Source organism: Hylobates moloch, unplaced genomic scaffold (genome assembly GCF_009828535.3).
Source record: "Hylobates moloch isolate HMO894 unplaced genomic scaffold, HMol_V3 SCAFFOLD_8, whole genome shotgun sequence".
In the NCBI taxonomy this organism is placed as follows: domain Eukaryota; kingdom Metazoa; phylum Chordata; class Mammalia; order Primates; family Hylobatidae; genus Hylobates; species Hylobates moloch.
The window spans coordinates 82,306,549-82,333,493 of NW_026652283.1; the positions used below are offsets into that span (position 1 = coordinate 82,306,549).

Genomic DNA, 26,945 nt, shown 5'->3' on the forward strand with positions numbered 1-26,945 from the left:
AGAGGGCGCCGGTGAGGGTAGGCCGCGAATCCCCGGGCTCGGGTGGAAGCTCGACCCGTCGCCCGACCTCCCCGCGACGGCGGCGCCTTGGACCGGAAGGGCCTAGCGCGGGTTGCCTGGCCCCCAGGCCGTGGAGGGGCCCGCGCTGCACTCCTGAGCTTGATTTTTTCCTCCTGGGAACTTGATCCTGGCCTTGCAGTGCTTCCGGCTTCACATTCTGCACCTTTGGCACTTGGGTTTTGTAATGGCGAGGTTTGTGTGGTCCCGTTGTTGAGGTGACACCGGGTTTGTTTTTCCGCCTGAAAATGAAAGCCTCCTGAGGGACATACATTTTCTTGCAGGTTGTGAGATTTTCACACTTTCGGACACGATTTTCTTGGTAACAGGAATCTCTTACCCTAAACGGATGACTTTCTATTTCTTGTGAAGACTTGGTTAAAAACGAAGAATCGTTTGAGGATTCTCTAAAGAAGACAATGTTGTGGAAAACCGAAACACAGTTTTGCCAATAGTAATTTTTCAGTCTAGGACACCTTTGCATTTCTCTTGAGGTCTGAATCTGCTGCTGTATCTGCTACCTCAGAAAGCCTAGAGTCACTTTTTTCCCTGAACCCTCACGAGACCATTGTTTTGAAAAGCCGTTCTTAAACTCCATTTGCTGGTGTTAGACCTAGGAATATTCTATTCATTTAAAACTTATCGGTTGATAGGGGTTTCACATGAAACTGTCAAACTTTTATGACCAGGAAGATTCCAAGAACTTTGCTGTTTTGACACATTTTACCTTAGGTTTGCTGTGGCTCGTTTTTGAATCCCTTACCACATCTTCTCACGTTGGTCCAGAAATGTCTGGATCTTAATTGATAGTTCTTAGTTTTGATTGGAACACAAACGGATTCTGTTGAGGTGTTGGTCATTTCTGCACAACAAGATAAATCATTATTTTGCTTTTCTAAAAACCCAACTCTTACTTGCAATAGTAAGTTAACATGGCCTTTTCTTTTCATGGGTTCTTGGCCATTGGTTAACATTACCTTAATTAGATTGGTCTTTTTGTTTTGCTACTGGCAGGGTCAGTTAGGTAAGATTGTTTTGATTTACTGCACAATCAGTCCAGTTACAAAGCTCATGTTACAGGTTTTTGGTTTGAAAAACCTCAAAAAAAATAAATTTTATATCACGATTCAATAAATGCTTATATAGCACTTGCTCTGTACAAAGTAACATGCTAACCCCTGAATAGTCTAAGTGCCTGCTTTCACTTCCTTTTACCAGGTGGTTTGGTGAAGTCCGGAAGCTTTAAGGATCACATCCTTACACTTCTTGGGGAAAAACAATTTTTCATAATATATGGGAAAATGGACTCAGAAGGGCATCTTTGGTAGACCTGAGTAGGGAAGGAATCAAGAATGTTTTATGGTTTTACATGTTTTGGAGTTTTTATTTTTATTGCTTTTAATCCACTGCTTTGGATTTCTAACAGTGATTATATATTTTTAAATTCTTGTGTATTTTTTCCTTTTTTTTTTTTTTTTTTTGGAGGCAGGGTCCCACTCTGTCACCCAGGCTGGAGTGCAGTGGTGTCATCATAGCTCATTGCATCCTTGAACCTCTGGGCTTAGGCAGTCCTCCTGCCTCAGCCTCCTGGGTTGGGACTATAGGCATGTGTCACCACACCCGGCTAATTTAAAAAAAAAAAAAAAAAAGTTACGTTACTCAGACTGGTTTTGAATCCCTGGCCTCAGGTGAGCCTCCTGCCTTGGCCTCCCAAAGTGCTGGGATTACAGGCATGAGCCATTGTGCCAGGCCTCTTCTTGTGTATTAACCTGTATGGAGTAAAGAGTTGTAACATGGTTTCTGTTGTTGTTGTTGTTGTTGTTTTGTTTTTCCTTTTTTTCATGATACTATAAAGACTGGAGGGGATCATGGTAGGTATCCTGAGCAATATCACCTGTTTGACATATGAAGAAAACGAAGCCTAGAGAAGTGAAGTGACAGCAAACTCTTGAGATAGTAAGCTAGTTAGTGTTTATAATGCTAGAGGGAGGAGAGAGAAAGGCAGTATAGGGTTTAAAAAAAACCTGGATTTCAGAGTCAGACCTGGATCTGAACACTATTTTAACCTTGGACAGGTGACTTCATCTCTCTGAACTTGGGTTTTCTCATCTTTTATATAGGTATTATAATGGTTAACAACTTACTGGGGCTTTTTGGGAGGATTGAATGAGATAATGCATGAAGAGCACTTGGCGCAGAATGTGGCACGTGTAAGTGCTTCTAGCTGGGGTAATCAGGGAAAAGTTAAAAGGTAGGATTTAAGTTGAGGATGAAAAGACTAGGTGGGCAACGTGGCTCAGGGGAGGAATGACCAAGTGCCCTTTTTAGACTTTGGATGGTTTGAAATGGTACTTAGACATATGAAGAAATTGAGGCAAAAATGTAAATTCAGTTTGACTGAAGTAACACTTGGCGTCTGATGTTCTGGGTTTGTCTTGTACCCATGCTTTTAATCAGACACAGCTGCAAGATGGCTTTTTTTTTTTAGCAGCATATAGGACATTGTGTTTCAGGTGAAAATGGCTGTAATCACTTGCGTATCTGTGCAGTGGGTGTCCATTATGGGGCAGGCCCAGGGACAGGTGTTGAGGACACAGCAAAGTAGATCCAGTTAGTCTTTAAGGAACTCTTTTAATGAAGGAGATAGGCAAGTACCTTACAGTGATAGAGGTACAGGTCTTTGAACATATGCATGTCTGTTGTATGCCAAACATAGGCACACTAGGGGTAATTGGTGTACAAAACAAAATTTTGCCCTTGTGGAGTTTACATCCTAATGTAATAGGTGATAGTAAATGATATAGAATGTTCTGGCCAAGTGGGGTGGCTTTCATCGGTAATCCCAGCACTTTTGAAGGCTGAGGTGGGTGGATCACCTGAGGTCGGTAGTTGGAGACCAGCCTGGCCAAGATGGTGAAACCTCATCTCTACTAAAAATACAAAAAAAAAAAAAAAATTAGTCTGGTGTGTTGGCAGGCGCCTGTAATCCCAGCTACTTGGAAGGCTGAGGCAGGAGAATCGCTTGAACCTGGAGGCGGAGGTTGCAGTGAGCTGAGATTGTGCCACTGCACTCCAGCCTGGGGGACAGAAGGAGATTCCATCTCGAAAAAAAAAAAAATTAAATTAAATAAATAATGTAGAATGTTCAAAGGTAAGTGCTTTGGAAAGTGGAATAGAGTAAGGGGGATTCAGAATTGTTGAGGAAGAGGTTGCAATTTAAAGTGAGGTATACTGGGTGAGTATCCTTGAGAGAGTGATATTTAGGCAAAGATTTAAAGGAGAAGTAGCCATGTTAATAACTGGGGTGAAGGCATTTCAATAAGAGGGAATGGTTAGTTTCAAGGTGTTGAGGCAGACCTGTGAGTTTTGCCCATTATGGCTAGAATGGAATGAGCAAGAAGGTGTAATAGTAAACTGGGTTAGGGTAAGATGGGGTTTAGCTTTTTTTTTTTTTTTTTTTTGAGATGGAGTCTCACTCTGTCCCCCAGGCTGGAGTGCAGTGGCGTGATCTCGGCTCACTGCAACTCTGCCCCCTGGGTTTAAGCGATTCTCCTGCCTCAGCCTCCTGAGTAGCTGGGATTACAGGCACCTGCCACTGTGCCTGGCTAATTTTTGTGTTTTTAGTAGAGACGGGGGTTTCACCTTCTTGGCCACACTGGTCTTGAACTCCTGACCTCATGATCCACCTGCCTTGGCCTCCCAAAGTGCTGGGATTACAGGTGTGAGCCACCGCTCTCGGCTGAGGTTTAGCTTTTTTACAGTCTTGTAGAGCTATTCTAAGAACTTTGCCAGGAGTTTTGAACAGAAGAGTGACAGTCTGCTTTCAGTTTCAAAGGATCATTTGAATTGCAAAGGGAACAACAGTGGAAGCCTGGAGACTAGTAAGGAAGCTAGTAATCCAGAAAAGAGATGCTGCCGGGTACCAAGATGGTAACATAAGAGTAGTGAGAAATGGATGGATACTGGATATATTTTGAAGATGGAACTAATATGATTTGTTGGTGTGACATGTGAGAGAGGAACCAAGGATGATTCCAGGGTTTCTGGTCTCAGCAGTTAGAAAGTTGCCATCAACAAAGACAGTGATGACTAAAAGGAGCAAGTTTGAGGACTAGATTAGGAGGAGTTCAATTTTAGGCATAGTAAGTTTGAGATTGCCTGTTAGACATTGAATTGATTTGATAACCAAGTCTGAAGTTCAGGGGAAAGGTCTGGAATGGAGATAAATTTTGTTTTCACCAGTTTAGGTAGTATTCAAGCCATGAAGCTGGATGAGATTACCAGAGAATCCTTAGTAGAAAGAGAGAAGGGCCAAGGATTGGTCTTTTTATTTTTATTTTTTTTAAAGATGGAATCTTACATTTTCCCCAGGCTGGTCTTCAGCCTGGGCTCAAGCAGTTCTCCCACCTCAGCCTCCTGAGTAGCTGGAACTGTAGATGTGTACCACCACACTTGGCTTGATTGGTTTTTTAAATGCCTGTGTGAAGAGGACTGTTTTAGTGTGCAGTTTAAGGTTTTAACATGGATGACATCTATAAACTTGGGAAGATTACCTCTTTAGTAACCTCTGACTGGAAGTTAGCATTTCTTTCAATTATTAATGTAAATAACAAACTACAGTAGTATTAATTGTGATTTGTGTAGAAATCAGATATTTTAATAATAAAATATGCAGTTGACTCTTGATCAACATGGGAGTTAGAAGTACCAATCTGCAACACAGTCAAAAATGTGCGTATAACTTTTGTCTCCCTCAAAACTTAACTGCTACTAGGATACTGTTGACTTTTCTGAGAACATAGTCTACTAACACATATTTTGTTGTATGTTATGTGTATTACATACTGTATTACAAGAAAGTAAGCTAGAGAAAAGAAAATGTTATTAAGAAAATCTTAAGGAAGTGAAAATATATTGTTCATTAAGTGGAAGTGGATCATCATAAAGGTCTTCATCCTTGTAGTCTTCACACTGAGTAGGCTGAGGAGGAAGAAGAGGAGGGGATTCTAGTCTTGCTGTCTTGGGTGACAGAGGTGGAGGAGGTAGAACTGGAGGCAGGCACAAGGTATGTAACTTTTATTGAAAAAAATCTGTGTATAAGTGGACCTGCACAGTTCCAGCCCATGTTGTTCAAAGGCAAACTGTATTGTGGTTTTTATATAATCTTGAAATATGTTTATCATTGTATCGAAATCCACTAGATTGAGAAGCACATACTAAACAATATGACACATTGGTTTTTTCCCCTCAATATAATTGGCTTCCTTTGCAATCATATGTATTTTATCTTATGCATTAAAAAATATTAGACTGAGAAGGAATCTACAAGCTTCATTAGATTGCCAAAATGGTATAGGGCACGAAAAAAGTTAAATCCCTGGGCTCTGGAGACAGAACTCCTGGTTTAGAATCTCATCTCTTTTACTTAATTGCTTTGTGAACCTAGGCAAATTTCTTAATTACTCCTTACCTATAAAGTAGGGATCATGGTAGTATCATCTGCAAAGGGTTTTATGAGAATTTAAGAATTAGGACAGTGTTAGTTTCTTTTTTTTTTCCTTTTTTTTTTTTTTTTTGAGATGGAGTTTTGCTCTTGTTGCCCAGGCTGGGGTACTATGGTGCGATCTGGGCTGACCACAACCTCTGCCTCCTGGGTTTAAGCGGTTCTCTTGCCTCAGCCTGCCGAGTAGCTGGGATTACAGACATGCGCCACCATGCCTGTCTAGTTTTGTATTTTTAGTAGAGGTGGGGTTTCTCCATGTTGGTCAGGCTGGTCTCGAACTCCTGACCTCAAGTGATCCACCCACCTGGGCTTCCCAAAGTGCTGGGATTACAGGCATGAGCCACCACGCCCCTGGCCAGTTCTTTTATTGTTAGTATTGAATGGAACAAGTTGGCTAGAAAGAACAGTACTTACAAGGCACCATGATGTGAAAGTATGGCGAATTTGGTCAAAAGAAAGTTTAACTGGGAAAGAATATTTCAGCATGTTCAAATGAGATACAAAGCAGTCAGGTTAGTCAGATTCTCTATTTTTTATTTTTAGGGACTTGTTCTGTTGTCCAGGTTAGAGTACAGTGGCAAGATTATAGCTCACTGTAACTGAACTCCTGGGCTCAATTGATTCTCCCATGTATCTAGGACTGCAAATGCCCACCACCACTCCTGGCTAATTTTTTTGTTTTGAGACAGGGTTTCGCTCTTGGCCAGGCTGGAGTGCAGTGGCGCGATGATGGCTCACTGTAGCCTCAACTTCCCAGGCTCAGGTGATTCTCTCACTTCAGCCTTCTGAGTAGCGGGGACTATGGGCACATGCCACCATGCCCAGCTAATTTTGTTTGTAGAGATGGGGTTTCACCATGTTGCCCAGGCTGGTCTCAAACTCCTAAGCTCAAGTGATCTTTCTGCTTTGGCTTCCCAGAAGTGCTGGGATTATAGTTGTGAGCCACTGCACCTGGCCCTGGCTAATTTTTTATTTTTTGTAGAGACAGGGTTTTGCTGTGTTGCCCAGGCTGGTCTCAAACTCCTGCCCTCAGCTTCCCAAAGTGCTGGGATTACAGGTGTGAGCCACCAGGCCCAGCAAGTCAAATTCTTATAATTCATGTTAGAATGGAGAAGATAGAGATACCTTAGGAAGCCAACTGAGAGAAAGTATCATGTGGTTACCAGATTTCATATATGATCTGGATGTTTAGTAGCTTTATAGCCAGTTGAATCAATTTTTCTGATAAGAGAGAGATAGCTTCGTAGTGATGGAGGCATGGTGCTACAGGCCAGGTTACCTTCTTTGGGCTACTGAGGTGCACAGGAAGCCAATATAGTACTTGGAGGGTTTGCTGGTAAGTATGGAAAGCCTGTTGAACTATCCTAGTGCTTAGGCTAGGGTATACCTCTTTAATATTCATTTCCCTCTTTGCCATTTGCTTTTGCTACATTTTAGGCATACCGTTCTCCTTTTATTGACACATTATGTCTTTAGAAAAGTATCAAGCAACTGTTGATACAATTGTGTTTTCCTAAGAATTGTCTCCAGTTGCCAAGCCATATTTTATACATGCAAGATTATCAGTCATACTTTCCTAGTTTCCTTAGCAGGACTTTGGTGTTTCCAGATCTTCTCAGTCATTTTTCACTGTAGTGACTCATTGATTTAATTTATTCACTTAAAAATTTTTTTAATACATTACAGTTTATTCTGTAATAGATATTTGTAATAAATTTTCTCAACCCTAATATTCATTGTTGTTCCATGAGCATTGTCAGGTTTTGGAGGGAAGCAGGATGGCCAGCCTGGGTTTGAGAATCAAAAGTTGACCAGCTTCTCTGTCCATAAATCTACTACGTGGCTCTGCTGGAGCCTCTCTGAAACTATCCTGGTTAAGAGGCTGCTCAATTTGCTAATTGTTCTTTGCTCAGTTTCTTAAAAATGTTGACTAGCTTCATTTCTGTTAATTCTTCCAAGAGTGCTGTAGAGTACTTGATTTTGTAATACACTAAGAACTATTATTGTAAAAACCCTGAGAGATAGTTTATATTGTAAACTAAGCCGTTTACACATAAGTCACTGAAATCAGGTTAGAATGTTTTTCTGACAGAAAAAAAAACAACAAAAACAAAAAAAACACTTTTTTATGTGTCTGTGAGACAGGGTCTCACTCTGTCACCCAGGCTGGAGTGCAGTGGCACAATCTTGGCTCACTGCAACCTCTGCCTCTGAGGCTCAAGTGATCCTCCCACCTCAGTGTCCTGAGTAGATAGGACTACAGGCACACACTACCACACCTGGCTAATTTTTTATTTTTTGTAGAGATGGGGTTTGCCATGCTTCCCAGGCTGGTTTCCTGACCTCAAGGGATCCACCCACCTCAGTCTCCCAAAGTGCTGGGATTACAGGTGTGAGCCACTGCGCCTGGCAAAAAACACTTTTTATTTTGAAAAAACTTTAAACTTTCAGGAAAGTTGTAAGAATAGCACAGTAAATTCCCATAATGTACTTTTAACCTAGATTAACCAGTATTGGAATTTTGCCACGTTTGTATTACCTTTCTATATTTAAAAAAAAGTTTTATTTACTTTTGGCAGAACCTTTTGAGAGTAAATTGCAGGCATCATGATCTTTCTTTCCTAAATATCTGATAGTATTACCTAAGAACAAGCATTGTCTTAGATAATCAGTGTACAGTAATCAAATTCAGACATTTTAACATTTGTAACCCTGCCATTACCTGATATATATTTTATACATTTTGCCAGTTGTCCCAAAGGTGTCTTCTTTTTTCAATCTAGTATTAACATTGCATTTAATTGTCACGTCTCTTAGTCTTTTTCAATCTCTGAGGATAACTTTAAATTTGTCTTGGAAGTGCTTTATTACTATGTACTAACCATGAATGTGATATTTTAAAAACAGTAACAGGGTCTGATAGTATGTTTAAGTTTTTTTTTTTTTTGAGATGGAGTCTTGCTCTGTCGCCCAGGCTGGAGTGCAGTGGCGCAATCTCGGCTCACTGCAAGCTCCGCCTCCTGGGTTCACACCATTCTTCTGCCTCAGCCTCCGGAGTAGCTGGGACTACAGGCACCCGCCACCACGCCCAGCTAATTTTTTGTATTTTTTTAGTAGAGACAGGGTTTCACCGTGTTAGTCAGGATGGTCTCGATCTCCTGACCTTGTGATCTGCCCGCCTTGGCTTCCCAAAGTGCTGGGATTACAGGCCTGAGCCACCGCGCCCGGCCAATGTTTTGTTTTTTTAATTACCACAACAATAAATGTTTTTTGCAAAAGGGTCAGACAATACAGATGTTTATAGAAGAAAAAGTAAAAATCCTCCCTGAGTATCTCTTCTCTGCGCCACCTCTCCAAATACCACATCCAAGAACTTAATGTATTTTTCGAGATCTTTTCCTTTTGTTTGGTTATTTTTTTACACAAGTGGAGTCATACTACTATACGTATTTTTCTGCCTTTTTCCTACATTCTGTATTTGTTTCCATTTACATATAAGATAAGCTTATCTTTCTTTTTTTTTTTTTTTTTTTTTTTTTGAGATGGAGTCTCTCTCTGTTGCCCAGGCTGGAGTGCAGTGGCGCAATCTCGGCTCACTGCAACCTTTGCCTCCTGGGTTCAAGTGATTCTCCTGCCTTAGCCTCCCAAGTAGCGGGGACTATAGGTGCGCACCACCACACCCAGCTAATTTTTATATTTTTAGTAGAGACGGGGTTTCACCATGTTGGCCAGGATGGTCTCCATTTTTTGACCTTATGATCCACCATCCTTGGCCTCCCAAAGTGCTGGGATAACAGGTGTGAGCCACCGCGCCCAGCCAAGACGTGCTTATCTTTTTAAATAGTTGAACAAATTCTGTAGTATGGATGTACCATGTTAAGTTGTTTGATTTTCTTAAGATGTCTGGTTAGTATGTTAGGCAGTTTAAAAGAGCCTTAGGACATATTGTGCTATGTGGAAGGTGTCTCTTTCCAAATGTATTTCTCCACAGAGTGAGTATTTCTGGTTATGATGGTGTTTGGGGGATTTTGTTTAGAGTTTTTAAAAAAATCCCGTACTTATTTCTGTTTGTATATGGTACTGATAGATTAAGCAGGTAATTTTTATTCCTGCCTTACTTTGATTAGTTACTTGTTTCTTTTAAAAAGAAAACTGAAGGCATTTAAGTGGGATCTCTTTTTTTTTTTCTTTTTTGGATCAGGGCCTCCCTTGTCACCTAGGCTGGAGTGCAGTGGTATGATCCCAGTTCACTGTAGCCTCGAATTCTTGGGCTCAAGCAATCCTCCTGCCCCAGCCTCCCAAGTAGCTGAGACAACAGGCATGCGCCACCACACCTAGCTAATTTAAAAATTTTTTTTGTAGAGATGGGAGTCTCACTGTGTTGCCCAAGCTGGTCCCAAACTCCTGGCCTCAAGGAATCCTCCCATCTCGGCTTCCCAAAGCACTGGAATTACAGTGCTGGGCACCCCTGTGCCTGGCTTTAAGTGGGGAGTCTCTGAAAATGGTTGGTTTGAGGCTGGCCAACAGAGCTAAGACAAAATTTGATAGGTTTGTTGTTGTCGTTTTTCCATAGTTGGACTTACACAGTATTTGGAAGTCTCTCATTCAAATGAAAGGCAATTACCTTGTATAATTTTTGGTTAATTACCTTGTATAATTTTTGGTTAATAAAAATTGTGTAATAAAATGTTGTATTTGAGTCTCTTAGCTTTGGAATTTGTGTAAATTTACTTTGTTTAATTTGGTAGTCTTTGTTTTTTAATTTTCTAATTTTAAAAATTAGATACTCACTTCACTGGTTCTCACTTCACTGCCCAGGCTGGTCTTGAACTCTTGGTCTCAAGTGATCCTCCTGCATCAGCTTTCCAAAGTGCTAGGATTACAGGCGTGAGCCACCATGCCTGTTTTTTGTGTTTTTGGTCAAGCTAATGGTTACTTTAGTCTTTTTTCCAGCTGAGCAAACATATTGTCATTTCATTGGAGGTTTAAGATAGGTCTGAATTCCCATAGTTGCTTTTTATTTTAGAATGCTTTTTCTGTCAAATGCTAACATCTTGCAAGTGAAAATATCCTTGGGATGATGTGGGTGTTGATAAGACTGCGATTGTGTTGGCAGGCTTCTGGGAGGTCTGCTTACTGGGAGCACTGCTTCTGGGCTTGCAAGAACCTAGAGCAAGTAGTGGTTTCCAATTGTAGTTCTTCCTGTGGCCCACTTCCCTGCCAAGTGTGGTTGGACCCTCTCTTTGGGGAGGACTCTATCGTAATCAACAATATTTGCTTCATGTTTAGCTCTTTGTGAATCCATGGTCTAACTTGTGTTTCGAGCCTTTTGTCTGATATTTGGCCTCATGATGAATAGTTATTAATTACATACTCTATTTGAGGAAGCAGAAAATGCTAGGTTTAAAGTTTAAATTTTTTATGAGTTTTGTGTGAATGTAAAGTGGAGCAAATACTGTTTTTCATAAATTATATTAAATGACTAAAAGCTCTTTTTATAGAAATCCATTTATTCTGGCCTTGAGCACACACAGACCTGGTTGAAAATACATCTGGTTAAAAATTGCCTGGTTAAAAATATGACTCTTCCATTAATTTATCAATACTCGATTGGAGTATCAGCTCTAAAACATAAGCTGCACGTTTTATGGTACTGGTTCTGTGCTGAAAATGTAGTTAAGAATTATCTGTTGTAAAGGCAAATTTCTTTGAGGTACAATACAACATTTTAGAAATCGGTGAAAATCTCTAAGTTTGCCTCAAGGTAACCATAATAGGTATATTTTCAAGCTGAAGCTTACCATGTCTATTGAGGAACAAAAACAAAACAACTTTTGTTGTCGTACAATTATTCAGGAAACCAGTTGTCACAATTATGAAAAGTATAGTATACTTTTTGGCAGATTAATCTAGCAGTTTGTGTAAGGAAGTAGTGTTACTAGCTGATATGAACACCTTGAACACATTCAAACAGTAATGATTGAATATAAAAAGAGTGTTCCCCCAGTTATAGTTTTGCTCATATGAATTAGGGAGATGATGAGATTTGCAAGAAATACGTGGTGCTCTTCTTTCTTTGACTACCTATTTTCTTTCCAAACTTTTTATTTTATTTTATTTTTTTGAGACAGAGTCTCAGTCTGTCTTCTAGGCCGGAGTGCAGTGGTGCGATCTTGGCTCTCTGCAACCTCCGCTTCCTAGGTTCAAGCAATTCTCCTGCCTCAGCCTCCCGAGTAGCTGGGATTACAGGTGCCTGCCACCACGCCTGGCTAAATTTTGTGTTTTAGTAGAGATGGCTAGGCTGGTCTCAAACTCCCGATCTCAGGTGATCCACCCGCCTTGGCCTCCCCAAATGCTGGGATTACAGACATGAGCCACTGTACGCAGCATACTCTTAGTAGAGAAGATCATGATGGTGTCAGGATATGAAATTGGGAGCAGGAGTTAGAATCTGTGATAGGACTTTTTTTCCAGTTGTGCATATGTGTGCTGCACAATTTTTTTGTTAGCTGTGTGCTTTTTTGAAATGTACCGATTGCTTAAGCATTTTTATTTTCATCAATGCTATTTCTTCATGTAAGTTTTTAAAAGATATGTTTTTATATAGTTTTTATAATTCTGTAATTTTTAAGATGTTTTGGGTGATTGTTAATACGAAGTATCAAGAAAGGCTAACATTTCATTGAAGGCTGGCTATCTTAGCATTCATCTATTCTCATTAGACCTGTTTGGTTTTGTTGCTTGGACCTAAGGGATTTTGTAGATCCATGTATCAGAAAATTCAAGGCCCATGATGAATATATTATAGAATATGTTCTTCTCTTTTAGTGGAGGAATCCTAGTAACTAGTAGTTGGGTACATGGTAGTACAAGCTTAGTAAATGTTTGAATTGACCTGATTCTTTGTAACGATCATTATTCTAATTTGATTACCAGCAGCATTGTTAATAATTGCCAACCTCTATGATAATACATTCTTTTCTTTTTTCTTTTTCTTTTTCTTTTTTTTTTTTTAAAGATAGGGTCTTTCTCTGTCGCTCAGGCTGAAGTGTAGTGGCACGATCACGGCTCACTGCAGCCTCAACCTCCTAGCCTCAAGAAATCCTCCCACTACGCCTAATTTTATTTATTTATTTTTTGTAGTGACAGGGTCTTGAACTCCTGGGCTCAGGCAATCTCCTTACCTCAGCCTCCCAAAGTGCTGGGATTACAGGCGTGAGACACTGTGCCCAGCCTATTACCAGACATTCTTAAATTAACTATAAGATTAGGACAGACGTCAGGGAATTGAGTGGTATGTGTTGGGCTAATGGCAGTGACTTGGTGCTCATAGCACTTTTTATGCTTCTTCTGTTGGTATGCTAAGACCACTTTTTTCTCCCAGCCTTTTCAGTTGTTTTGTACTTGTGTATTTTCCAGGATGGGTAATCCTTAAACTAAGGGTAAACTGCACTTTACCCTTGTTCTGTTGACTTTCTATCCAAATTTCTCAGATCAATAATCTCATTTATCTCTTTATAAATATTACAGGCAAAATATTACGGGCAAAAAGGAAGTGAGGAACCTCAGATGCAGTGGTAAATCAAAGGATATTTTTGAGGCCATGCACGGTGGCTCATTCCTGTAATCCCAGCACTTTGGGAGGCCAAGGCGGGCGAATCACGAGGTCAGGAGATCGAGACCATCCTGGCGAACATGGTGAAACCCCGTCTCTACTAAAATACAAAAGATAAATTAAAATTAGCCGGGCGTGGTGGCAGGTGCCTGGAGTCCCAGTTACTCAGGAGGCTGAGGCAGGGGAATTGCTTGAACCCAGGAGGCGGAGGTTGTAGTGAGCCAAGACCGCACCACTGCACTCCAGCCTGGTGACAGAGCGAGACTCCGTCTCAAAAAAAAAAAAAAAAAAGATATTTTTGGATATACTAAAAGACACTGAAAAATGATAGAAAATTTAGTACTCCAAAAATAGAGGCTTTTGTTCTTCTCTAGGGTAGCTGATACTTTTTATACCTAGCATACAAAAAAATTCAGTTTTCTAAGTCTGTCAGTTTCTAACTGTATGAGGCAATTAAAAACGTTATATTTAAACTCTTTTCATTATATCGAGCCTTTTAACCTAATGTTTAGAACAACTAGCTGAGATTGAACTCTTGAACTCTTGACAATTTATTCAGCTAACATTTGTTGAATGCCAGACCTGTGATAAGGATACAGAAGTAAGCACAATGTGCTATGGCAGGGATATCTGACTTCGACTGGGATGGGGATCAGGTGGGCAATCAGGGAGGGCAGCCCAGAAGAATACCTGAACTTAGCCTTGAAGAGTAGGACTTAGGCAAAAATGGAGTAGGCAGATGGTAGAGGATGTTCTAGGGCCACATTATGGGGGAGGATACAGAGAGAGGATTAACCCTATGCCCGTGTCCCCTTCAGTTTTTAACCGAGTGTAAATTGCTGAGTGCTATAAGAGGTGTCTAGTTTAGGGAGTCCTTTTACTGTATCTAATAATTCCTCATTTCTGTGGCTCCCAACTTTTTTTTTCCCCCTTTAGCTTGCTCATTGTGACTTGCCATGACTGTGATTTTAAAAGGGCAGGGGAGCTAGTGCCTCTAATTTTATAAAGGGAAGAAAAGGAAGTCCAAATAAGTATAGGTTGTGCTCACTAGCTAGTTTAGTGGCATATCAGAACTTGGGTAATATTCATTTACCAGTTTGTCCAAAATTGACTTTTTAATGATGTTAAGGAATAACATTTAGGATAGCTGCCATTCATAAACAACTGGATTTCTGTATTGAGTTACTTGTTTTCCTAAAGGTCTTCAGAATTGACCTTGATGTACTTATAATTGTTCAATTTGGAGGGTGCAGGTGATTCTGTATTTGAGTTGGTTCTTTCCTCTGACTTTGCAAATGTATATGCTGGAGGATTAAGAGTATGAATATCATTCAGCAAAAGGTAAGCTGGATATGGGGACCATTCAGATCTGCCTGTTTGTCTGTCCTGGTGCCTTAAGTAGTCTGAAATCTTCATTGAAAATGAGCTTAATCCCATATGAAACTCAAGCCTTCATTCACCATTATTCCATATAGTGATCCGCCCGCCTCGGCCTCCCAAAGTGCTGGGATTACAGGCGTGAGCCACCATGCCTGGCCTATGGCCGCTTTTAAAAAGGAAACTTGTATGTAAGTTGATTGGATGTCTATAAAGTTTTTCCTACTGGAAAATGGGGTTTTTATTATTCTAACCTCAGTTCTAAGTCAAATATCATTAATTTAAGACCCTAATTAATGATTGTCTGATTCAGAAATGTGCATTTATTTGAAGTTCATTTAAAAACCCATGCTCATTTTAGAATAGTATAGAGGTAGAAAGAAGGTATAAAAAATTGGAGAACACTTGAACACAGATTGTACTTTGAAATTTCCCTGTTAGTTTTTGTATTTTTTGTCTTCATTAAAAGAAAGTTTGAGGGGAGTAACATTGTTCTGTTTCAATAAAGTTTCAAGGCCAGGCACAGTGGCTCATGCCTATAATCCGAGCACTTTGGGAGGCTGAGGTGGGTGGATCCCCTGCGGTCAGGAGTTTGGGACCAGCCCGGGCAACATGGCGAAACCCTGTCTCTACTAAAAATATAAAAATTAGCCCCGCGTGGCGGTGGGTGCCTGTAATCCCAACTACTTTGGGATGCGGAGGCAGGAGAATTGTTTGAACCCAGGAGGCAGAGGTTGCAGTGAGCTGAGATCACGCCACTGCAATCCAGCCTGGGTGACGGAGCGAGACGCTTTATCAAAAACAACAACAACAATAATAACAACAAAAAACACAACCAAAAAAACAAGTTTCAGTTTGGTTATGTTATAGTTGAAGCCTAGGTTTACTAAAATATATTTTTAGCCCACCAATGAGTATAATACTTTAATTTTGTAAGAGGGTTCTAAGCATACCTTTATGAACAAGAGTGCAGAAAGTGTAGGAGCTGAAAGAAAATATCTTTTTTTTTTTTTTTTTTTTTTGAGACGGAGCCTTGCTCTGTCGCCCAGGCTGGCGTGCAGTGGTGTTTGTTCACTGCAAGCTCCGCCTCCCGGGTTCATGCCATTCTGCTTCAGCCTCCCAAATAGCTGGGGCTACAGGCGCCCACCACCTTGCCCAGTTAATTTTTTTTTGTATTTTTAGTAGAGACAGGGTTTCACCATGTTAGCCAGGATGGTCTCGATCTCCTGACCGTGATCTGCCCGTCTCGGCCTCCCAGAGTGCTGGGATTACAGGAATGAGCCACCGCGCCCGGCCTAGAAACTATCTTAAAAAATGACATGCTGGCCGGGCACGGTGGCTCACACCTGTAATCCCAGCACTTTGGGAGGCCGAGGCAGGTGGATCACCTGACGTCAGGAGTTCGAGACCAGCCTGGTGAAACCCTGTCTCTACTAAAAATACAACAATTAGCTGGGCGTGGTGGTGCATGCCTGTAGTCCCAGCTAGTTGGGAGGCTGAGGCAGGAGAATCCTTTGAACCGAGGAGGCAGAGGTTGTAGTGAGCCGACATCACGTCACTGCACTCCATCCTGGGCGACAGGGTGAGACTGTGTCTCAAAAAAAAAAAAAAAAAAAGACATGCATTGGCTAGACTCGGTGGCTCACGCCTGTAATCCCAGCACTTTGGGAGACTGAGGAGGGAAGATCACCTGAGGTCAGGAATTCGAGACCAGCCTGGCCAACATGGTGAAACCCTGTCTCTACTAAAAATACAAAAAAAATTAGCTGGTGTGGTGGCGAGTGCCTATAATCCCAGCTACTTGGGAGGCTGAGGCAGGAGAATTGCTTGAACCCGGGAGGCAGAGGTTGCAATGAGCCGAGATTGCGCCACTGCACTTCAGCCTGGGCAACAGAGTGAGACCCTGTCTCAAACAAACAAAAACAAATATGTTACAGCTCTCATTTATTGAGTGTAAACTCTCTGCCAGGCACTATGTGAAGGAATTTTTTTGAAGACAGGGTCTCACTTTGTTACCTAGAGTGGACTAGTAATGCAAACCTGGCTCACTGAAGTTTTGATTTGCTGGACTCTCAAGTGATTCTCCTGCCTCAGCCTCCCAAGCAGCTGGGACCACAGGCAAACACCAGTATACCTGGATAATTTTAAAATTATTTTGTAGAGACAAGGTCTCTCCATGTTGCCCAGGTTGGTTTTGAACTCCTTGCTTCAAGCAGTCATCTCGCCTTGGCCTCCCAGAATGCTGGGATTATAGGCATGTGCCATCATGCCTGGCCTATATGAAGGAATTTTTTTTTTTTTTTTTTAGACGGAGTCTCACTGCGTCGCCCAGGTTGGAGAGTAGTGGCATGACCTCGACTTACTGCAACCTCCGCCTCTGGATTCAAGCGATTCTCCTGCCTCAGCCTCCCGAGTAGCTGGTATTAGAGGTGCCTGCCATTATGACTGGTTAATTTTTGTATTTTTAGTAGAGACGGGGTTTCGCCATGTTGGCCAGGCTGGTCTCGAACTCCTGACCTCAGGTGATCCGCCTGCCTCGGCCTCCCAAAGTGTGAGGATTACAGGCGTGAGCCACCACACCCGGCTATATGAAGGATTTTAAATAGACACTCATTCTCTTTTTAAAGTAATTATAGTACTATTTCAGTTTTATAGCTGGCTTCTTTGGCCTCCATTTCTTTTAGTAACTTAGGTTAAAAAACTTTGGAGTCAGTATTCAAATTCAGGTTGACTGAATATAAGAGCTTTTGCTCTTATATATTGTACTGTAGGTGGTACCTCTCCAGCTGACATTTTGAGAGTACAGGATGGGAGATAAGAGCAAGTGGGATATGCCTTCTGGACAGAGGCACTAGAAAGACCATAGCAGACAATTTTGGCTGTATAGCTTTTTTTTTTTTTTTTTTTGAGACAGGATATCGCTCTGTCACCCAGGCTGAAGTGCAGTGGCACCATCATAGCTCACTGCAGCCTTAGACTCCTGGGCTCAACTGATCCTCCTGCCTCAGCCTCTTGAGTATCTGGGACTATAGATGTAAACCACTATACCCAGCTAATTTTTTACTTTTTATAGAGACAGAGCCTCGCTATGTTGTCCAGGCCAGTCTCAAATTCCTGGCCTTAAGCAGTCCTCCTGTTGGAGGCCTCCCAAAGTGCTGAGACTACAGGCATGAGCCACCACACCTGTTCAGCTGCATAGTTCCTTTTAGGTTATATAGTTCTTAAACTGTATACAGGTCTCAGCTGAATCCAAAAATGTGAAATCTGAAATGCTCCAAAAGTTGAAACTTTTTTAATGCTGACATGATGCCACAGTGGGAAATTTTACACATGACCTCATGTGAGGGGCTGCAGTCAAAACACAGCCAAGCCGGGCGTGGTGGCATGCACCGGTAGTCCCAGCTCTTCAGGAGCCTGAGGTAGGAGGATCATTTGAATCTAGGAGTTCAAGGCTGCAGCGAGCTGGGATTGTTCTACTGTACTTGCTCCAGCCTGGGTAACAAAGCAAGACCCTGTCTCTTAAAAACAAAAACAAAACACAGGCATACAACACAGTTTATTCCATGTCCCAAAATTATTAAAAAATATTGTGTAAAATTACCTTCAGGCCATGTGTATAAGGGGTATATGAAACATAAACAAATTTGGTGTGTAGACTTGGGTCCAAGATAATCTGGCCCCAAGGTATCGTGTATATGCAGATATTCCAGAATCTGAAAAAGTTGGACATAGTTACTGTCCCAAGTGTTTTCAATAAGGGTTACTCAACCTGCAGTTTTTTTTCGTCATTCTATTTATGTTTACACATTGTCAGTTTTGATTTTTTCAGTGTTCTCACCTCTGTAGATGTTGGCATGAAAACCAGCTGCGTACTTTGACTTTTGGATATAATATTGTCTACTATTTAATTCCAAGCCATATTCTGTTATTTTTAAAATATTTATTTATTGTTTGTTTGATTGATTGATTGTTTTTGAGACAGTCTCACTTGTTGCCCAGGCTGGAGTGCAGTGGTGTGATCCCAGCTCACTGCAGCCTCAGCCTCCTGGGTTCAAGCGATTCTTGTACCTCAGCCTCCTGAGTAGCTGGGATCACAGGTGTGTGCCCAGCTAATTTTTGTATTTTTTGTAGACATAGGGTTTTAACCACATTGGCATGAACTACTGGCCTCAAGTGATCCACCCGCCTTGACCTCCCAAAGTGCTGGGATTACAGTTGTGAGCTACCGTGCCTGGCCTTATTTCTTTTTCTGGACTTACTTATTTTTTTTTTTTTTTTTTGAGACGGAGTCTCGCTCTGTCACCAGGCTGGAGTGGAGTCTCGCTCTGTCACCAGGCTGGAGTGCAGTGGTGCAATCTCGGCTCACTGCAACCTCCGACTCCCTGGTTCAAGCGATTCTCCTGCCTCAGTCTCCCGAGTGGCTGAGACTGGGACTATAGGCATGCACCACCACGCCTAGCTAATTTTTGTATTTTTAGCAGAGATGGGGTTTCACCACGTTGGCCAGGATGGTCTCGATCTCTTGACCTCGTGATTCGCCTGCCTTGGCCTCCCAAAGTGCTGGGATTACAGGCATGAGCCACCACACCTGGCCGGACTTATTTATTTTTATAATTTTTTTAGAGACAGGGTCTCACAGTGTTGCCCAGGCTGGTCTTGAACTCCTGGGGCTTAAGTGATCCTCCCGCCTTGGCCTCCCAAAATGTTGGGATTATAGGTGTGAGTCACTGCACCTGGCTTCTGATATTTTGCCCTGTGTTGTTTCTGTGAGGTGTACATTTACTTTGTCAGCTTGGAGTAGTTCTTTGTCATAGAGCATAAGATTTGGCCTCCTCAAGTGAGCTGTTTATGGCACTTAAGTTTTGTCTCTGATTAAGTGGCTAGAAACTTGACAGCTAGAGCTGTGGGACAACTGCATTTTCTTAAGTTCTGGTGTAATGTGGCTGGGCGCGGTGGCTCATGCCTGTAATCCCAGCACTTTGGGAGGCCGAGGCGGGCAGATCACGAGGTCAGGAGATCGAGACCATCCTGGCTAACATGGTGAAACCCCGTCTCTACTAAAAGTACAAAAAATTAGCCGAGTGTGGTGGTGGGTGCCTGTAGTCCCAGCTACTCGGGAGGCTGAGGCAGGAGAGTGGCGTGAACCCGGGAGGTGGAGGTTGCAGTGAGCCGAGATCGTGCCACTGCACTCCAGCCTGGGTGACAGTGAGACTCCGTCCCAAAAAAAAAAAAAAAAAAAAAGTTCTGGTGTAATGTAACTTGACATTTGAGATATAAAACCAATGGGATAAAGTTCTGATAAAAGTTTGTTTTATAGATCAACTAGCTTTATTATATGAATATACAGTTATATACTGTTAGTGTTTAATAATGAGCAACTTACAGAAATTAAAAAGATCAGTAGACTAGATAGCAATTCTAATCTGCAAAATGATGTTCAAAAATACTCTTATTTTTCTGTTTACCTTAAGAGCACAAAAGATAACTTTTGCAGAAAATGAAAATTTAGCACTGTAGTGCCTTATCCTAAAAGATTACAGATAGGTGGAAAGTGGATTTAAATATTCGGAATATTACTATTTCTCTCCTTCTTGAACACAGAACAATTTTATGTCTAATTTTGTTAAGATTTTTTCCCCAATAAAGTTTTTTTGTTTTGTTTTTTGAGATGGAGTCTTGCTCTGTTGCTCAGGGTGGAATGCAGTGGTGAGATCGTAGCTCACTGCATCCTTGACGTCCTGCGCTCAAGCAGTGGTCCTGTCTCATCCTGCTGAGTACCTGGGACTACAGGCATGCACCACCACACCTGGCTAATTTTTAAATTTTTTTGTAGAAATGGGCTCTCACTATGTTGCCCAGACTAGTCTTGAGCTCCTTGGGCTCAAGTGATCCTCCTGCATCAGCCTCCCAAAGTGCTGGGATTACAGGTGTGACCTACCATGCCCAGCCCCAACTTTCATTTTTCCATTTTGAAAATAATAAGCCGGCCGGGCGCTGTGGCTCACGCCTGTAATCCCAGCACTTTGGGAGGCCAAGACGGGCGGATCACGAGGTCGGGAGATCGAGACCATCCTGGCTAACACGGTGAAACCCCGTCTCTACTAAAAATACAAAAAATTAGCCGGGTGCGGCGGCAGGCGCCTGTAGTCCCAGCTACTCGGGAGGCTGAGGCAGGAGAATGGCGTGAACCCCGGGGGGCGGAGCCTGCAGTGAGCCGAGATCGCGCCACTGCACTCCAGCCTGGGTGAAAGAGCGAGACTCCGTCTCCAAAAAAAAAAGAAAATAATAAGCCAATGAGCCAGGCGTGGTGGCTCATGCCTGTAATCCCAGCACTTTGGGAGGCTGAGGTGGGGCAGATCACCTGAGGTCAGGAGTTAAAGACCAGCCTGGCCAACATGGTGAAACCCCGTCTCTGCTAAAAATACAAAAAATCAGTTGGGCGTGGTGGCAGGCTCCTGTAATCCCAGCTACTCAGAAGGCTGAGGCAGGAGAATTGCTTGAACCCAGGAGGTGGAGGTTGCAGTGAGCGAGATTGCGCCATTGCACTCCAGCCTGGCCGACAAGAGCAAAACTCCATCTCAAAAAAAAAAAAAAAAAGACAATGTATATATGGTATTCCCCTTCCCCACCTCTCCCCACCACAAAGCCACAAGGTAGCATACTAAATTTACTGTTTTGTTTCTTGCTTTTTTTCCTTAACAGTACATTCCGGAGCAGTATACAGGGATCTTCATTATGACCTTTTATTTTAATTTAATTAATTAACTTAGAGTTAGATTCTTGCTCTGTCACCCAGGCTGGAGTGCAGTGGCGCCATGTCATCTCACTGCACCGTTGGCCTCTGGGGCTCAAGCAGTCTTCTTACCTCAGCCTCCCAAGTAGCTGGGACCACAGGCGCACACCATCACACCTGGCTAATTTTGCTTATTTTTTGTAGAGGCGAGGTCTTACTATGTTGCTCAGGATGGTCTTGAACCCCTAGCCTCAAACAACCCTACTGCCTCAGCCTCCCAAAGTGCTGGGATTACAGGTGGGGGAGCGACCATGTCCAGCCCATTATTATGATCTTTTAGATCAAAGTTCGTAATTAGAACTTTTTGGAGCTGCATACTACCACATTGAACGGATGTACCAGGGTTATTCAGTCACTGTTACAACCTTTTATTAGCACACAGATAGCCTTTTGCAGTTTATTTTAACCTTTTTCTGTATGAAATTATGGATAGTGGTGCATTCAGTGCATTGTAATTCACAATCATCCTACGTTATCATTTGGCTTTGCCTTGTAAGAATATGTGTTTCAAGTGTTTTTCTTAAGGTATGGATAGCTTTTACCCTACTTGTAGTTGTGTTAGTTGACTTGAAACCTTTTCCTTCTATACCTCAAACATTAATTACAATTAAAAAAAAAGCTTAAACTCTTTACCAAAACCAGAACATAAACGATGGCTATTTTTATTGCATTTAAGCTTTTGTTCCATAAGAGTACTGAATTGTTTTTTAATGTGTTTTGATTTTGGTCGGGTGGTAACATGCTAGAAACTTTTTAAATTGTTGTACTTGCTATGTTACTAAAATAGAAAGCAGCCCACACATATTTTTTATTTTTTCTTTATAACAAAAGAAAACTTGTGAAACATGAAATAATAAAATTATTTTCAGAAGCATTTTTAGTATTAACATGAAAGTAAGCAGTTATTTATGATGGAAAGAGATCTGAAATATGTATAAAAAGAGAGACCTTGTCTTTCTCATGTCTTTCCATTTAATCACATCACAGGTTTTATTTTCGTGTTTTTATTTAGAAGGTGGGTTTTTCAGAGCTAATTTGCATGAAAGGCTGTAACTTGAAAGAGCTGTTTTTGTATTCTCATTTAATGTGGTTAAGCAAGAGTAGGACAGGAAGGCTGATATAAGTACTTAGTCTGGTACAATACAGGATAGGTACAGTTTAAACATTAACCAACCGGGTGCGGTGGCTCACACTTGTAATCCCAGCACTTTGGGAGGCTGAGGCAGGCAGATCGCTTGAGCCCAGGAGTTTGAGACCAGCCTGGGCAACATGGTGAAACCCCGTCCCTACTAAAAATTCAAAAATTAGCCAGGCATGGTGGTGTGTGCCTATAATCCTAGCTACGTGGGAGGCTGAGGTGGGAGGATCACTAGAATGGGGCGAGGGTGGGGGGTGTGAGGTTGCAGTGAACCAAGATCATGCCACTGCACTCCAGCCTGGGTGAGGGCAGTGAGATCCTGTCTCACAAAAAAAAATATTAACCAAGAGCTTAGAGTCTACAGTCTAATTATAATAGTCTAATTATAACAAGCCATCTCCCTCAGAAACTTATATCTTTCTTCGTATTCGATATTTAGAATTTTTAATTTTAATTTTTTTTTTTTATTTGAGACAGAGTCTCGCCCTGTCACCCAGGCTGGAGTGCAATGGTGCAATCTCAGTTCACTACAACCTCCACCCCACTGGGATTCAAGTAATTCTTGTGCCTCAGCCTCCCGAGTAGCCGGGATTATAGGTGACTGCCACCATGCCTGGCTAATTTTTGTATTTTTAGTAGAGACAGGGTTTCACCATGTTGGCCAGGCTGGTCTTGAACTCCTGACCTCAAGTGATCCACCCACCTTGGCCTCCCAAAGTGCTGAGATTACAGGCGTGAGCCACCGCACCCAGCCAGTCAACTCTTTCTCTGTGATTCATTAGCTTGTACTAAAGATGAATTTCAGCATTTATGCATGTTTATCTTTTGAGGCTTATTTGGTATTGGGGGTTTTCCTCTCTCACTTTTTGCTAATGAGGAAAACAAATGGATAATTGAAAAGATTAACTCAGAGTAATGAATAAAATTACTGGAATTCAATTGAATACAATAATCTTCAACACTGGGCTCTAAAATGTTCAGGTTAGGTCACCCGACGTTCCAACTTACGGGTTTTCAAAAAAGCAGATGGCTTTAACAGGTGAATATCATACACTTTACGTAGGTATTCTTGTGTATCTATTTGGCAGACAAGTAGAGAAACATTTCCGGCATAAATACAATTGTTAACATTTGGGATTATAGTCTTAACCTTTCCTCACTGATTAGAATTCTGTAGTGACACATTTGAAATTAGCTTTGTTAACAAAGTCACTTCTTGTTAGAAGTGACTTTTTTAAAGAAAATAAGTTACCTTTACTCACTTGTATAGTAATTCCACATTAAAAGAAAGTTTCAGCTATTTTTGGGGTGTAAGAATAGTTGGTAAGTATGATCAAGTTATTTTTTTCTAGATTTAGTCGGTATACATTGATCAGTAGGATTCTCTGTATGTTTGAGATACTATACTAGTTGAAGATGTGGACTTAAACAAGTGAGAAGGAGTGCTTGTATATCAAGTCTAGTCACGCTAGTTCAGGTTAGCATACTTATTCCAAAGTGCTTTACCTGAAATTTCAATGTCTTTGATAAAGTAGTGTATCACTCATAGCTTTATTGACCACATAAATAACATATTTTTCATCAGTGTTTTTTTTTTTTTTAGTTCACTTGTCTTCACGTGTCCTTGTTCTTAGATGAGAATGCGGCAAATTTCATAAATTTTATGGCCTATATATCTTGCTTTTTCTACCTGTCAGTTTTGAGATGTTTCCTCCCTCTTTTCCTTTAAGAATTGCTTGAAGTGAGGAAGCTAAAAACTAGTACAGTTGTTAAGGAGTTTCTTTGATTCAAAAAGTAACGAGAACATATGATAGGAACGGGAATGTTAGGCCCAGGGGAGATTATATAATAAGGACAAGATGTTGCCTTTGTCTCTTTGAAATTTAAACTCTATATGGGGAGAGAAGAACAATAAATACAAGTCAAGGCTGTATGTGATTGTCAGATTTTAAAGTATATGCTGTAGGAGTTGAGTTTAGTAGTAATATCTGGAAAGGTAAGAAAAGGATAGGAAAAGGCATAATAGTGCTGAGTACCTAGTAGACATGCAGATAATTGTCAAAGGAAGGAAAGGCTTTAATGGTCCCTGAGTGGATTAAGGTAGATATGGGGGTGATGTGGTATGTGTGTGGTGTGGAGGCTGAGAGGGAGGAAGGTGGTAAAACGAGCAATATGAAAAATAATTTGAGAGCTTGGGCAAGATAAGTGAGCCCCTGTCTCTATAAAAAGTTAAAAAAAATTAGCCAGCTGAGGAGACTTGGGAGGGAGGATCGCATGAACCCAGGAGTTTGAGGCTGCAATGAGCTATGATTGTGCCACTACACTCCAGCCTAGACTCTGGGTGACAGTGGGTAACAGAGCAAGACCCTGTCAAAAAAAGAAAAGAAAGAAAGAAAGACGTTGAACAAGACTGATCTAGAACTTAAAAGAGACCACCATAGCTATTGAGATTCCTTCTGGGGAGTAGTGTAAAAGCAAGCTTAACTAGGTAGGAAAATGATAATCCCAGCAATTTGAGAGGCTGAGGTGGGCAGATCACTTGAGACCAGGAATTTGAGACCAGCCTGGCCAACATGGTGAAACCCCGTCTCTATTAAAAATACAAAAATTAGCCAGGCTTGGCTGGGCGCGGTGGCTCACGCCTGTAATCCCAGCACTTTGGGAGGCCAAGGTGGGTGAATCACCAGAGTTTGGGTGTTCAAGACCAGCCTGACCAACATGGAGAAACCTCATCTCTACTAAATATACAAAATTAGCCGGGCTTGATGGTACATGCCTGTAATCCCAGCTAATCGGGAGGCTGAGGCAGGAGAATCACTTGAACCTGGGAGGCAGAGGTTGTGGTGAGCCGAGATCGCGTCATTGCACTTCAGCCTGGGCAACAAGAGTGAAATTTCATCTCAAAATCTAATAATAATAATAATAATAATTAGCCAGGCATGGTGGCTAACACCTGTAATCCCAGCTACACGGGAGGCTGAGGCAGGAGATTTGCTTGAACCTAGGAGGTGGAGGTTGCAGTGAGCTGAGATCGTGCCACTGTACTCCAGCCTGGGCGACAGAGTGAGACTTGGTTTCAAAAAAAAAGAAAGTGGGCCGGGCGCGGCGGCTCATGCCTGTAATCCCAGCACTTTGGGAGGCTGAGGCAGGTGGATCACGAGGTCAGGAGATCGAGACCATCCTGGCTAACATGGTGAAACCCCGTCTCTACTAAAAAAATACAAAAAATTAGCTGGGTGTGGTGGCGGGCGCCTGTAGTCCCAGCTACTCCGGAGGCTGAGGCAGGAGAATAGTGTGAACCTGGGAGACGGAGCTTGCAGTGAGCCGAGATCGCGCCACTGCACTCCAGCCTGGGCGACAGAGTGAGACTCCGTCTCAAAAAAAAAAAGAAAAAAAGAGAAAAAAGAAAGTGATAATACTGTAATCCCAGTACTTTGGGAGACTGAGGCGGGTGGATCACCGGAGGTCAGGAGTTCGAGACCAGCCTGGTCAACTTGGCAAAACCCCATCTCTACTAAAAATAAATAAAATTAGCTGGGCGTGGTGGCGGGTGCCTGTAATCTCAGTTACTTGGGAGAATGAGGCAGGAGAATTGCTTGAACCTGGGAAGCAGAGGTTGCAGTGAGCCAATATCGCATTATTGCACTCCAGCCTGGGCGACAGCAAGGTTCTGTCTCAGAAAAAAAAAAGTGATTATAATGTCAAATATTTATTGAGTGCTCCCTGTCTTCTAAGTGGTGCTTTTGGCAGTTAAATGCAGCTGTAAACAAGATAAAACCAAATCTCTGTCCTAAAGAAGCTTGTATTTCGCCGGGCGTGGTGGCTCACGCCTGTAATCCCAGCACTTTGGGTGGCTGAGGTGGGTGGATCACAAGGTCAAGAGATTGAGACCATCCTGGCCTACATGGTGAAACCCCGTCTCTACTAAAAATACAAAAATTAGCTGGGTGTGGTGGTGCATGCCTGTAGTCCCAGCTACTCGGGAGGCTGAGGCAGGAGAATCGCTTGAACCCAGGAAGCAGAGTTTGCAGTGAGTCGAGATCACGCCACTGCAATCCAGCCTGGTGACAGAGTGAGACCCCATCTCAAAAAAATAATAATAATAATAATAAGTGCTAGGAATAAAATAAGTTACTATAATATAGAATGACGGGAGAATCTCAAAGGAAATAACATTTGAGGTGTCATCTTTTTAAAAAAATTATTTTAGATTCAAGGGGTACATGTGCATGTTTGTTACATGTGTATGTTGCATGTTGGTGGGGACTGGGCTTCTAGTGTGCCCATTACCCAAATAGTAGTGAACATTGTACTCACTAGGTAATCTTTTTTTTTTTTTTATTTTTAGATGGATTCTCGCTCTGTTGCCCAGGCTGGAGTGCAGTGGCGTCATCTCGGCTCACTGCAACCTCTGCCTCCCGGGTTCAAGTGATTCTTCTGCCTCAGCCTCCCAAGTAGGTGG

At 41.9% G+C, this 26,945-nt stretch overlaps 1 protein-coding gene across 3 annotated transcripts in view; it reads left to right on the forward strand.

Annotated features, from left to right (window-relative positions):
- The window catches only part of SETD2 (SET domain containing 2, histone lysine methyltransferase), a 149,966-nt gene that overhangs the window by 656 nt on the left and 122,365 nt on the right, over positions 1 to 26,945 (forward strand). The gene's annotated exons all lie outside the window — the stretch shown is intronic.